Genomic DNA, 15704 nt, shown 5'->3' with positions numbered 1-15704 from the left:
AATCAGCTCTGGGACTGAAGTTAGCATATAAAATAGTGGCTTGCATAGTAACTGATATTTATTACAAATGTTTGCCATCATGATGATCAGGTGATGGCATGCCAGAGAGAGTTAGGGATTATACAGTTTTCCTGGAATTCAGTAAACAGAAGTCAAAAAAGAACTGTCACTTTTCCCTGAATTAAAAAGTTTCTCATGCACCTACTCAGTACTCAGAACAAAACCCCACAGAACATTATTTGGTAGATGGTGGAAACAAACATTCCACTTAAGATTTTCAGTAAATCTATTTCTGTGTAGAACACAAATATCTCTGACAATTTGTTTTGACAGACAACTAACATCTCTGGACTTTTCAGGTTTAAACATACACTTTTTTTGTTGTTGATGATGTAATTTGATTGAATTTCTGATCAATAATGTAAAGCTTTTTGGCTTTTATTCCTAAAGGAATTAAAATCTTTTTTTTCTAACATTAACATGTTGTTGAAAGAAGAGTTTGGAGTATGTTGTGCAGTCTTTATAGTTAGCAGTGAAAAGCTGCATGTTAACAAAAGTAAAAAAAAACTGCCTTCCAGTCTTCTTTCATGAAGCCAAGACTGGACACAGCAGAAATGTTTCTTTTTACCTAGATATTTCAGGTCTTCCTCACTCTTGTTGGTCTGAGTTTATCCCTGAGAGTATGCATGCATGATACTGGTTCCCATTGCAGATGGTCTGAATGAGAACAGAGAAGGTGCTTGGACTAACAGACCTGTTGGTTGTTTCCACTTTCACAAATGTCGATGCAGTTGCAAACCCTACAGCAGTTTGTATGTCTGGTTTTCAGTGGCTCCATTTTTCTCTCTCAGGGAGATCCCATAAGATTTTTATGAGTATTTACTCTTCTACCTCAGTGCACTCTGTGTAGCTCCTGCAACCTTCTGTTTCCCTTGTTTGTTGTGCAGACAAAGCTGTAGAAGAGACAATAGCAAGAAAGGATTTTCAGTATGGTCATCATAGCCAGCTTTAAACCTTCTTTTGTGTCTCATCCCATGCTTTGACATTTCTTACCCAGTGCCTGACAGACAATCTTAAGCCTGTGCATCTGACTCTAACGAGTCAGATGCCTTTCTGGTAAGGGAGGAAATCAGAAGGTTGTGCTGGGATTGCATGAGCCTGCTGGCTGAAATATTTTCTAATTTCTGTTGTTCAAATTCTTAATATTTGTTTTTACTCTTTTTAAATAAACATGCAGGAGCAGTTCTCAAATGAGTTTCCTCATATTTGTAGAAATAATTTTGTTAATTTCCCTTCAGAGTTAAGAGGTTTATACAATCAATACTTTTTTAAAGATTAGTATTAGCAACTGCATTGTATTCCACATGCAACTTTTGTTTGCATGAGCTTGGAATCTGAAACTAGCCTAGAAGCACTGGTTTGCTTGTTGAGTGGAGTTTGTTTTAGTAAACGTGTCAGTATACCTTGACAAACTGCTGCATGCTGACTTTGGTGTGAAGCTTAGGTGTTATCTTGTTATCTATCTATTATCTGTGTCTTCATCTCATGCTGCCTTGGGAGGTGATGGAGTCACTGTACCCAGAGCTGTTCAGGAAACGAGGAGATGTGGCACTGAGGGACAGGGTTAGTGGGCACGGTGCTGGTGGGTTGACTGTTGGACTAGATGATCTTACAGGTCTTTTCCAACACGAATGTTTCTATGATTCTATGCAGTTAGCTGCCCAACTACAAAACATCAAACCTAATGCCACTGTCACGAGGTCCCTCTGACTTTGGAGCTCACCCTGCTCATTGGTAACAATGGCCACATCTGCATACTTCTCTTGGCCATACCCCTTACTGCTGTACTCTTAGGATACCCACACATCATATCAGGTGCATTCGTCTTGCAGGTTTCACAAGCCTTTGCAGCATTTTGGTAAGACCTTCCTTGTATTTGTTTTGGATCCCACTTGCATGTACCACACAAGCACGCCAGGCAGCCTTGCTTCCTTTTGCCTGCTCTTGCTGCATCATGGCTGGGTAACAAGCTGAAAGGAAGGATTTGGGAAAGCAGCCAGAATAAGACTTTTCAGCAGGTTGGGTATTCTGGTACCTCTCTTCTGGGGCAGGATGCACCCATTGTCCAACACAGGACACTGACAACTGTGGTGGGAAGGTGTCAGCTGTGGAGGGTTCAAGAGGTCTCCTGCAGCCATGAGAAGGGTGCTTGGTTCTGCTGGGTCCTCAGCTGCTGTAGCGTGGCTGCTGAGCCTGCTGTATGGCTGCACAGGGTTTGCTGGCATTGCCTGTGGGATCAGCTTGATGCCAGTACAGACAATGCCATCACGACTACTCTTACCTCCTGCAAACCTCACAATCTGTGCAAAGACAGGCAAACCTCATGGCTCCAGCAATTCAGTGTGCTTTGGAGGGTTTTTGGCCAGCACCAATGTGATGTTTGCGTAATCATGTTAGACCTTCCTGAGGAGATCACATATTATTCAAGCTCAGAAGCTTTATAATCCCCCTACCCCCTAAAATCCAGTCAAATTAAATGCTCATAGGTGCTTTCTTCAAGCTATCTGCAGGGAACAATTTTTCAAAGAAAGTTAAGCAGTTTAAACTCTGGCCACATTTTGAGTTCACCTTTAAAGGTTCTTTAGAAGCAAAGAGTTTCCTTGGAGTGTAAGGAGGATCAAAAGAAAAAAAATCTTTCTTTGCTCTACAGTTCCTGGCTGCAAGTTCAGCCTGTGTATCCATCATTTGACCGAGCACCTGTGACAGGTAACTTCACTGTCACAGCTTGCAAGAGAACATATGTGGGATACTGAGCTTGCAAACAATACAAAAAACCCACAACGGAACAACCAACTCAAGGAGCAAAAGGAGAGAGCCCCCAGCCTTCAGACACTGGAGGTTCAGACACTGGCTCCAGGCACTGGAGGAGGGCATGATGACTCTTCTGCAACCAGGTGGTTTTTGGAGCAGAAGTAAATGCTTCCATCAGGAGTTATCCCAGCTCTTGATGACTTGGCAGAGCACTGCTGTAATCCAATCTGTGATGCACAAGGAAGATGTTAAAATGGCAATCCTCTGTAGGTATTACACTAAGAAATGCATATCCTTTTGCCTAGTGCCATCTCCATATGATACTTTTGATGTGTTTTGGTTTTTTTTGTGTCGGATATCTTCAACCTTCCTTTGTCACTTTTCTTAACTTTGAAAAATGTTATTTACTTATGTTTTTTTTTTCTGTATTACGATCATCATATAAATTCTGCATTTCCATTTTGTATCCTCTAATTCTGTAACAGTCTCTTTCATTTTAATTTGTTATCCTAATGAAATTAGAGTTCCCACCACAAACCATGTTGGAGGAGAGGAGGAAAGGGTGGAGAGGGGATGGCAGTTGTAAAGATTAAACAGTAGTAGTTTAAACTGTCCCTTGCCGAAGGATCAAACAGAAATATATGAAAAGATAAACCTCATGAAGAATGTGCAGTGAGAAGTTTTTAAACAGATGAGAACCAAAGGCATCTCCAAAGCAACATGCACTGGCTCCACAGTGCCTGCAATTTAATTATTAAACAAAGCCAATGCTAAGTGGCAGGTAGGACTGCAGCAGGATACATTCCCATGACCCTAACCTAAGGAAGTAAAAATAGAAAGTTAAGGGAGAAGATTGATCTTTCCACTTTTGTTTTACTTACAACATTGCTAACAAGGCAAGCTGATTATCCATTAAGCTTTAGATCTCATCTCTGCTATCAGACTTGTACTCTTAACACAGAGCTTTGACAAGGACTTCATTGCTACTGTGTAAATCCCATCCAAGTATTTGGACTATTTATCTGATATGCATGTGGCTAGAGGGGAGCTAGCTTTTGCGCTGGAGCATGCATCTGGTGAAACTGAACTCATTAGTGCCTTAGGGTATCTCTGGGAGGTAGCTAATACTGAAGTGGTGGGAGCAAGCTGCAGAAGTAGATGTCTGCTGTGACTCATGAGGGGTTAATCTTGCACAGTCAAAACACTTCATAAAGTCTGGAGTCCTGAGCTAAATTTGAGGCTTCCTGTGATCACGTAAGCAGATAAAGGGAAGGAAGGGGAATAGAGCCATCTCCAGTAAGTCTTAAAAGACACTAGAATGTTGTCTGTCATGTGACAAAGGTCTCAGTGAGATGTAAGTGTTGTCACATTCCTGATAAAAATTTTGTTGTTTGTAAAAAAACTTCTCATGTAAGGTTTTTGGTTTTTTTAAGGGTTATGCAAAATTTGTGTTCTTGATTGGTAGTTTTCTTATAAGTAAAAAATAAAAGGCTTTTAACTTTCTGGAGGTAACCTTTGGTTGGCTGCATTCTATATTATAAAACTGAAGAAAAGGGTGCTGACTGTAGCACTGTATTATTTTAGAGAAATTATTTAAACAGCTTTCAGCCCTGACCATGAATGCAGTGATACATTTTATTTTTAAGTTTTCCCTCAGAGACAAATATCTGACCCTCCTGCCGTATCTGGTAGGTATTGAGGGGTTGGCTACCACCATCACTCAAGTAACTCTGACCAGTGAATGAGGAGAGCAAGAACATGGGCTGACTGAGGACCTTCCTGGCCATCTGTCTCACAAAGAAAATGTAAAGAGTTACTTCGTTAGAGAGCTATAATGATGAATCAATCACACATACCACTTACACCATTAACAGATGTTCCCATTAAGTTTCTGTAGCTTAAGTGCATATAAACAGTTCAGAAAAAAATAAAACTCTTTTGAATAGCTTTTTACACAGCTAACAGTAATAGGATAATAAGTGGGCAGGGCAGATGTAGAAACAATACACAATGAAAAAGTTGAGGACCCTCCAGAAATGCCATTTGAGTGGCAAAGAGCCCAAACGATGTCAGGCTCTTCTGGTAATAAAACCCTATACCAAGAAAAGGTTAAAAATCCTAAACGGAAGGGAAATGTGGTAACGATGTTTTTCATTTTCTTGCAAGAAATGAAAAACAATACAGAACTGTAACAAGTAAACACTAGACAATATATAGAGAAAAGATAATTCATGTGAGTCATTTCTGCAGGCAAGGAAAAGTCTCTGATCAGATGATGCTCTGCTAGACCTAGGTGATACTGAAACACCCGGCTGCCCTCCGCTCCCCTCAAGCTTCTGAAGAGTCCTCCTAAAGCTTCTTCTGGGGCTCCTCTTTTAGGCTGAAGTAACTCCAAGTAGATTTCCTCCCGATAACTGAACTGTGTGTGGTCAGCACAGTCAAATGTGGGACTCCAGGAGCACAAGACCACTGCCAGCTGCCTCACTCAGGGTGGCTGTGCCTCTTTCCTATACAGTGATCTCAAAATAACATTTCTCTGGCCAAAGGAATAACTTGCTTTAGCAGCTCTGCAATCAGAGATTTGATTTTCAACGGTAATTTTCTTGCAAAAATTTAGGCCCCTGGCAAGTGGGGAGAGAGACTGACAAATGAGAGATGCATTCCTTGTGGCACTCATGAAGAGCTATGGCACTTTTATGACCAAGACTTTTCTTAACTTCACAATGGCAACATCAAGTAAAACTTAACTAATTTCTTTGTTATTACAAAGATTAATTCATGAGAAATGCCCCACTGGATCAGACTGCCATTTAGTTACCTTTCAAAGCTCAACAATAATGAAGTAGACTATATCACAGCATTGTTTCCAGGAGCACTGTTAATTTTTCTCATTTTTCAATACTCAGATGTTGACATGTGATAAAATGGTAACACAGATGGACAAAAATTGAAAGCAGCTATTGCCTCTGATAAAACTGTTCAAAGGCAGATAATGTTCATCTTTTCCCTCTGATTTTCATTAATATTTTTTTTTGGTGGAACCATTCCCTCCACTATGACTCATCAGCACTGATCAACTTCAGCACTTACGGTGCTTTCAAGGACTCGACAGTAGTTTTTGCAGAACACAAAGGTGAGAGCTATGGGACCAAGCACTGCTGTGAAGAGCCTTCAGCAAATGGCAAGACAGTGGCAGTGCCGCCTGCTGAAGCAAACTGGGATGTAATTCTGAATTAAATATTGGTAGCAGCAGCAATGCTGATCTTGATTAAATCTGAAAACGGCTTGGCTCACGATTGGAGGAGGAAACCTAGTTCCTCTTCCTGTCATTAACTCAAAACACTCTGGCTCCATCTTCACACGTTTTATTACCACATATTTCCCAGTGTTGCTATCATCTGCCCAGTCCTACAGACTACTGCAACGGTCAGGATTTGGTAGCAGGAGTCTGGTTCAGCCCTCATTCTTTAGAGCTGTTCCTTCATCTTGACTGCCAAAAGGGCCAACCATACCCTGGGGTGCACCAGGATCAGCACTGCCACTGGGCAAAGGGAGTGGTTGTCCCCTCTGCTCTGTGTTGTACAGCCTTACCTTGGGCACTGCATGCAGTTTGGGGTGCCAAAATCTAAGAAGGACTTAAAGCTGTTAGAGAGCATCCAAAGGAGGGCTACAAAGATGGGGAAGGATCTGAGGGCAAGGTGTGTGAGGAGTGGCTGAGGCCCCTCGGTGTGTCCAGCCCAGAGCAGAGGAGCTGAGGGGGAGGCCTCATGGCGGCTGCAGCTCCTCACAGGGAGCGGAGGGGCAGCGCTGAGCTCTGCTCTCTGTGACAACGACAGGGCCCGAGGGAACGGCATGGAGCTGCGTCAGGGGAGGGGCAGCTGGGGGTTAGGGAAAGGTTCTGCACCAGAGGGCCGTGGGCATGGAAGAGGCTGCCCAGGGCAGTGGGCACGGCCCCGAGTGCTGGAGTTCAAGGAGCATCTGGACAGCACTCTCAAAGGGACTTGATGTTGGGTGGTCCTGTGTGGAGCCTGGGGTTGGACTCAGTGATCCTTGTGGGTCTCTTCCAACTCAGGATATTCAGTGATTCTACTCGGGGGGGATGACAAGTGTGAGAGATCTGCTTGGCCCCTTTCCCAACTGGAATCAGAATGAGTGCATAGAATTTTCTCCTCCATTCTTCTATTCACAAGACATAGATTCACTTGGAAGAGAGCGAGCAAAAACAACTGAACTACATGTAGGCAAAAACACTCCTTAGAGGAATTTGCTCATGCTCATTTTTTGAATTGTTTCACAGTGAAGGCTCCCTCTGGGTGTTTGTCAGTCTGCAAACCCCATTTTGAATGTGGATCTTGTTTGCTCTCTTTTTCCTCTGTGCTGAGGTCTGGCTGATGCTGTTACAGGGGGCTGCATTGGAGCTGAGCTCGCCACTGCTGATAGCCCAGTTGTTCCCAGTGCTCAGCCCCAGGAATATGCACATATGCTGCAAGGATGCAGGTTCCTGCTGCTGCTCCTGGGGATGAAGCAGTTCATGTTGTGAAGGCTCTGGTTTGGCTGGGTCTTGCCCCGAAGGTTCTGGGGGGTGAATGGTAAGTCCAGCAAAGATATTCCAACTGGTCACTGGTGCAAACACACCTAATCTCTTTCTTGCTTACTAATGATGCATCACCAAAATTAAAAAGTAAACTAGAAAGCTAGGCATCCACAACTTGACATTTTTGAAATAGAGTTTTGCAGCTTAATACCTATAAACTTTGCCTTACAAAGTTTAGTGGTATTCTTGGTTTTGGTTAGTTGTATGTTGCATATTTTATCTGTATTCAATATCCAAAAGCCAGGTCCTGAATTCAGTTTAGTTCACTTTTTTTTTTTCCCTGATTGATCAGGACCTGTAAGTAATCTTTAGAAAATTTTTGTTCTGTTTGTTCCTGTCTTCTTCCTAAATGTGTTTGATGAGTGGGTGATTTGTTTGTGCTGTCATTACAAAAACCATATGTTAATGTGGTCTTATGGAGGAGTGTTTTTATTATTTTAAGAGTTCAACTGAGGATGTTTCCAAAGGAGTCATAATTGCTCTTCTAAGTACAAAGGCTTAACAATGACTGGCTTACAAATAATGCCAAAAATCTGTTCAGCTCAGTCTAATTATTTTAAAGACTAAAATCTGTTTCTCAGAAATGTCTTCTTTCTGTAGTCTGAACTCCCTAACACACTAAGAAATTATGATTATTCAAGTTCTCTACAGATGTTTACTGCAAGTGCCTGGGACTAGGGAAGGTATCCTCTTTTTCATGTATGTATCAATGTATGCAAAAACCTTAGGGCTGCCTCTCTACGCCTGCAAAAGGCACGGTGTCAAAGCATAGCTTCTTCTGTGTTCTTGATCCCTCAAAGATGTTGGTGAGCTTCCTGGGGGAACAGCCTTGTAAAGAGTGCCACTGCCACCCTGGTGTGCTGCATGAACCTGGTCAGTGCTGTATTCTGTGCAGGATATTTGGGACATCCATCAGGAAAGGAATCAATGGCATTTGAAGAGGACTGGGATCTTCACTGGTGGACCACTTGGCTCCTCCTCTTCGTAATGGATGTAGGTTCAGTCTACCAGCCCAGTGTCACATCTGCTTGACAACATCGGGTGAAGAGCATTGGTTACAAGTCAGCTTCTAGTGTTTCTTCTGTGCTGTGATGAGCTGAGATCCCATGCAGAATAGCATTGGAGTATGCTGGGTGCTCTGGTTCTCCTTTCTGTGGCAGCGGTCAAACCTGGAGGGAGCTTTCTCTCAGGGAGAGAAAGTGCTGATGCTGGCTGGTCAGTATTCATGAAGACACCTTCCTTGTGAAGCTGTTTGGTGATGCAGGTGAGCATGAGACAGATGCTGAAAACTCTATCTTGACACAGATTATATCAATTTATAAGAGACCCATTGACGTTTGGGAATGTAATGTAAGGGAAGCACCATGAGTGTAATGGTGGTAGAACTGGTGATACTGGTGGCTACGTTTGGCTGATCTCTGAGGGACTGAATGTTACGCTGGCAAAAGAATCACTGAAAGTGCCTCGGTGCTGAATAAAGCTGCTGAAAAGGGAAGCATGTGGTAGAGAGTCTGCGATGCATTATATATATAACATTTTAGATACGGACTATTATTCTGTGCTGCAGAGTTAAAGAAAATGGAAAGAGGAAAATTGCTGTGCACCTGGACAAGACCTTGAAAAGGACAGACTTTTCAGAATAATTTTCAGAAAAACAATTCCAAACCTCCCTGTTACAAAGCCTCCTACACAGTCTTTGCAAAGAACCTTTCTGAGAAGAATGTCAAAGAAGTGCAATAGCATGGCAACATTTTGCGAGAGCAGTATTGCAAATAAATGCTACACATTTCTAAGTGCACGTCAGCCAAAATAAGTTACTAATGAAACTGCTTTCTTGTGCATTGCAATGAGGAATGATGGGAGAAAAAAAGTAAGAAATATTCTTCACTGAGAGACGATGTCATACAAGTGTCATACTAACACACTTCAAAAGCATATGTATATCTATAATTTGTATTTACAGAAGCAGTGCATATATATTATAAAAGTCATTAGGTCATATATATTACCTAAAAAAAAATACATATGAATTTCTATCCTGTGTATGTATGTGCATATAGATATAATACAAATTCTGTATTATTAGATTACTGGCGAAATAAACTGTTTATTTTTCTTCGTTATCCAGCATGATCATAGAGGAAGTTGGTCAGATGGTGAAAGCTCCAGCCCAGTATTTGGGTTCAGGTCTTGTTCTGCCTCAGGACTCATATATCATCTTAAGAGTCTGAGTGTCTCTGTGCTCCATCTGCAACACATCTCAGAAAGAATTGGTGAGATCTGTGTCCAGCTGACTCCCTGGTTTGTGTTGCTACACAATGAGCAGCTCACTGAGAAGATCAGAATTAAAAACTGCCCTGCCCCCAAAAGGGGTGTGTTGCAGGAAGATGCACCAAGTGGAAATGCAAAGGTATTAACGTGCATCGGATTTGCAGTCCTTGGCATGTGTTTTTTCAGGCCCCTTGGGCTGCAGCGTGAGCAGACCACAGCAGGGTCAGGCCCACAGTCCCTCTGCACTGGGATGGGAGCAAACCAATGCCTTCACAGCCTAGATGCTTCTAACATGCTTTCCCTGGTTTACAGTTTGGAACCAACCCAAATTGTTCTTTTCTTTCAGAAATTAGGGTGAAAACAGTTCCCTTTTCTGAAAGTCAATGAATAATGGAGTCCCTTGAGTTCATCCTGAAGCTAAGGGAACAAATGCCATAGTCTTCTGTAATATGGAGGTTATAGGTTACAAATATGAGGACAAGCAGGGATGGAGTTTAGAGGGAGGGCCCAGAAGCCAAGACCAGGTCAGAAGGTAAGGAATGATGTTTGGGTTACCCTGCAGAGCTGATGAGGACAGCAGCTCCCTCATCTCATCGCCTGTCCTGGTGCTGGTCAGAGTCCTGGCTTTGCTCAGCTCCTGCCATTTAGAAATGTAGTTCCCTTGTCTGGCTAATATGTGGGACTGAGTGTTACTTATTCACAAACAATGCTGCTTGCTAATGAGGCTGAAAGGTAGGTTACTAGTGTTCCCTGGCAGCTGCAGCCATGTGATTCCAGTTGGATCCCAGTCTTGCTGCCATCCAGAGGAATTTTGACATGGGCCACAAAGAGACCAGATTTATTTGTCTTACTGCTTTTTATGCAAGCTTCCTGGTATTTTCCCAGACAGAGAATTCTTTCTGCAAGTGAGGGGTGTTTTTTTCCCTTTTCTTTCCATAGGGCAAATTTTATGCCCCTTCCTTGGCTTGGTATGCTGCATGTACGTGGCCGGCTTCAGCTGCCCAAAATGACTGTAATGTTGTTGTCCATCTTTGTTAATCATCCCTTTGTTAGCTGTGCCATAACAAAAACAAACAAACAAAAAGCAAAGTTAAGCTTGTTATAGGATATTTTCTTCCGAATATTCTCAGGTTTTCCTTTTGCATTGAACTAGCAATAGCAGCCAATTAGAGACATGGCTCGTGGCTGAATGTTGTTAGTCTAAAGCACAGGATCACTCCTGTAAAGAAATGTAGACTACATTTCTAGCATGATCAGTGGGAAAGGAGGCATCATATGTAGGTCACTCCAGAAGCAATGCCTCCTGTTTATTTCCATGGAAACTACAGCAGATACAAAGAGCACAATAACACTATTTGATAGATCAAAACTCAGATGCAGAACACTATTTGTCAACGTAGTCATCACCATTAGCTATGCATTTTTGCCAGCTGTCACCATGGCTGAAACATACCACCCACCGCCTCACTGTGCTCACATCCACTGCTTGGTCTCTAGAAATGTTCAGTAAGTATCGATGGATGTCAGTGGGTGCCATTTTTTCCACATGGAGGAATTCAGTGACACACCTTTGCTTCATACGTACTTCCATGTCAGACACCATTGTGTCAGAATGACCCTTTGCTGCCATCTGCCACACGGCAGCAAAATGAAACAGAATATTAGTGGGAAGGTTCAACCTCTACTTCCATAGCACCAACATGTGCCTTTGGCATTGTGGGCCAACATACAAAATAGGAGGCATTACTTTCAGAGCAGTCCTCATAACAATTTTAGTATAAAGCTCTCTTACATCTGCTATGTGACACTACGTGCAATTATTGATAGAAACCAGCATGATGGACAGGATGCTGGCCTCCCCAAAGCTGAATTGCAGCTAAACCCTAGGGAAATTCTCTGGTTTAGCTCCCAGACAGAAACCCACCCACTAGTTTTCTTTGGAAAGAACAAGAATTCAAATATTGGTTTGGCATGAAAATTGTTCTGACTACCCTAAAGGCAAAGGGAAGGTGATTCTGCAAAGCCACAAGAAGAAAGTATTTTAATTCAAAGATCATTTCCCTGATTTAAAATGTTATTTTTTATCTAACATTTTCCTTATTCTAAAACCACATTGAGTTTCAGTTATGCTTCCTTTGAAACCAGAAAGCAATTGTACTGAAATGCAATAAAGGGAACTAAAAATACACTTCAATATTTTTTTTTCCCTTTTGTGCCTTTCTCAGCTTCCCCAAATGTCTGAGAAGTAAAACTGGATGCAATAATTTGTGGGGAGATGCAAATGGTGGAAGTCACTGTCAAAGAGTCAGTGTATTTGGCAGAGCATGGGCATTTCTGAAGAACTTATTAGCCAGGGCTGCATGCAGATGGGTTGTGGTTCTGGTGAAACAGTTGGCAGGCGATTCTGTATATCACTGAGCTAACCGAACAAGGTACACATAAAGTCCTCTAAAAGTGCTTAATCTATACATATACCTTGCACCAAGCAGAATGAAAAACACTGAAATGCATAGGATAACAAAGGAGAAAGAAAATACACGCCTATGGTCAGCGTTCCAGAGACTTTGTTGGGTGCTCGTTTGGCTAAGGTATGGCTGGAAACTGTCGGGAGATGAAATAATGGCTTCACAACCTATTTGTCAGGAAGGATAACTCTAAGGTAATCCATATCTGAAATTTTGCCTTCACGTCACAGGCAATAAGATAACATCCACCTGGTCCTACAGATTCATAGGAGAGAAAAACAAGTTTCTCTTTAGCTCAGAAACAGCAGAAATGCTTTAACATATCCAGAAATACACATACAAGACTTACAAGGTCTGCTAATATTCTGATAGCAAACATACTGACAGATTGCAGCGTCCTGTTCACATGTGGAAAGGAGTCATGAAAATGCCACCAAATCATCATGCTAGTGTTGGCCCAGTCTTTGCAAAGTTGTGTGTGGCTGCAGATTGTGCAGAACAAAGAAGACAGTAAGTTGCTATTAGCGGGACACATTCATTGCCCTATAATGGATTTGTATTAGTTTATAATGAAATGTGAGGAATTAACCACAGCTCAATTACATTTATAAGTGCAGTGCTGTATTTTAACGAGCATGCACGTTTGCCTGTTTTTAATTACTCAGTGAATGTGAAGTTAGGGTCCTGCAGTTGGAGAATCAAGCTTTGTCCATCAGCAAGGCAGCCACCTCACCACACAAAGACAGTGAGACAATGCATGAAGAGTTGGACTTGATGATCTTCGTGGGTCCCTTTCAGCTTGGGATATTCTGTGATACTATGAAGCAGGACACAGTCATGCTCCTTGGCTGGCAAGCAGGATACTGACAAAACCAAGGGGCCCTCCTTGTTTTTTGCTCCCAGGACTCTCTTCTCTCTCTTTCTTAACCATTGTGGTCCTTCTTTCACACTTTTGCAGTGGGATTGGTGATGCTGGGCTTCATCCTTGCCAGCCAGGGAGTGCTGCTTTGGTTTCAGACACTTCTATGTTTTCTTAGCTGTGCTTCAGATGACTCAGATTTATCTCAGGGTTCTCTTTTTCTTTTTATCTGGATCTGTAGTACTGGATATCCCAGTTTGCTTTTGGCCTTGCCTACCAGGAATGTCAAATAAGGATAAAATTAAACTGTGGGTAGACAAAACATAATCATGTTTCTATGGTAAAATATGATACGTATTAAAATCAACTCAATCATTAGCGCTCACGTTGTGAACTTATTAAATGCTCTTCATTAACATAAATCTTTTAGGAGTTCCTAGCTTAATGTCTAGTGCTGCAAACAGCTGCTTTCTGCTTACAAAATAAATGGCATCTTTCAGAGAATAAAAGAGGTATGAATTTATATTTCTTTCCAACACAGCCCATAAAAAATAGTCCTTTGGCACTGTAGACACGTACCACCAATGCATTCTGCTCAGAGTAACTGTGTTTGCTGAAGGGCAGACTCACACAAACACTGTCTTAAACTATAGTGTCATGCTTTTTCAATTCTGCATATTAATTCATGCTTACTTCAAAAGAAACTGAATAGCATTTTAAAAATCTCTTTAAATTCTTAACGCATACTGAAATTTCTGAGCAGTGCCAAGGCCTGTATCCAGTGCTGGACTATGATGAAAGTTGCTCAAGCAAAAACAATATTGAAATAAGGAATGAAAGCATGCCACTGAACTTCAGGAAGAAGCAAAGGGTCATTATTTCACACAGTGGATTATGTGGGTGTAGGTAGAACACAGCAGTGGTTTCTAAGCAGAGGTCTGCTCAAAGCCATTGCTAGATTTAGTCACAGTTTGAACAGATTGTAGATTGTCTGTCAGCCATGTCAGCAAAGGCCTGTTGTGCAGAAATGGCAGGGTGTGAACATCTGATCTAGAAGCTACTGCCAGAGGCCTGCGGCAGTCCATAGGTCCCCTGCTCCTCCTTTGGCCATCTCCAGAGCACTCAGGGTATGGCACCTCAAACACACAGACACACATTCCTCTGAGGTCATAGAATCATAGAATCATTAGATTGGAAAAGACCACTAAGATCACCTAGTCCAACTGCCAGCCCATCCCCACCGTGCCCACGGCCCATGTCCCTCAGTGCCACATCCACATGGTTCTTGAACACCTCCAGGGACGGTGACTCCACCACCTCCCTGGGCAGCCTGTGCCACTGCCTCACCACTCTTTTGGAGAATAAATTGTTCCTTGTGTCTGGTCTCTTTCTCAAACACAAATTATTGCACCTGTTCAGATTTCTCATAGCCTTCCTCTCCTTTACCCACAGGTCCCAGACCCGCTTTTTGAGGGGCTGCTAGGATTCTTGAGTTAGTTGCCCTCCTTTCAGTGCCTTGCAGCCTCCTCCCTTCGGGTTCAGCACTGCTCCCTGTGGTTGCCCAGGCCCCCAGGGAAAGCTGCTTGGGCCTGCTGCCATTGGCACACAGCCATGCCTCCCTTCCCGTTACTGGTTCCAAACATACATAGCAATGGAGGAAGGCTTTGAAAACTAATTCGTATTGGTGATCCTTATGGAAGGATATTTTCCATATGCCTTGCAGACAGCTCCTGCCCGAGGACTGCCAGGGCGGGTGCGGTGCCATGGTCTCAGAGCAGGCCTTGCGGAGCAGGCTGGGAAATAAAGCGTGGGGCCTGCAGCTGGCAGCTGCAGTGGGGCCAAAGCACCTTCTGGCCCAGCGTCAAGCCGACGCTGAGAACCACTCGAGCATAAAGAGAAGCATGACAAGTTCTTTAAAAGAGTAGTAAAATTAAAAAGCCAAATTGCTTCTGCTCTGCAGGTGAAAGAAATTCAAGTAGGCAGCAAAGTGTGGCAGAAGAGCAAGAAAAGGAATGCAAGAGGGAACACGATGTAATCCAGGGAGGCAAGCGCATTTGGAGGCTCCTGCCAGGCTCCCAGGAAAAGTGTACGCTGAAAGGCAGCCAGTCTGTTACGCATGCTGGCACAAAATACGTCAAGAGAAAGGCAAAAAGCTGTAAACACCTGCACTGAGCTGGGAGACTTTTGCAGTTCCTTGTTCATTGTTATAAAAGACACAGTTGTTTTCCTAAAAATAAGAAAACATACTGTAGAAATTACTACAAAGCACTCCCAATTACTTGGGTATAAATAAGGGCAAACTGTGATTCATGTATTATTGCAAATGCTATTCACTGCCTCATAGCTTGCACAAATTTTTGTTACATCAAGTCAATAGGATTTTGGAAGTATGAATGAGGGGAGGTCTCATCCACTGTGACAAATAAGCCACTGTAAGTGATTATAATGAAATCAGAAAAAGTATATTTATACCACACACAAAATTGAGCTAGTTTACCTTTTACGATGTCAGTCAAAAATAAGTGTAAATAGATCTATTAGAAGATGGGGTAATAATTACTGCTTACACTACAGTTAGGCTGTTTATGTCTGAAGTACAATTCCACAAGGCCTTAAGCCACGCTATATAGCAACTTTTGATTGATCTTGGTTCTGTAAAACACTGTGATTTCTAAGTTACCAAACACTGTATTTTTTTTTTTAT

This window comes from Numida meleagris, chromosome 1, assembly GCF_002078875.1.
Source record: "Numida meleagris isolate 19003 breed g44 Domestic line chromosome 1, NumMel1.0, whole genome shotgun sequence".
In the NCBI taxonomy this organism is placed as follows: Eukaryota; Metazoa; Chordata; class Aves; order Galliformes; family Numididae; genus Numida; species Numida meleagris.
Note: the sequence above shows the minus strand (reverse complement) of the source record.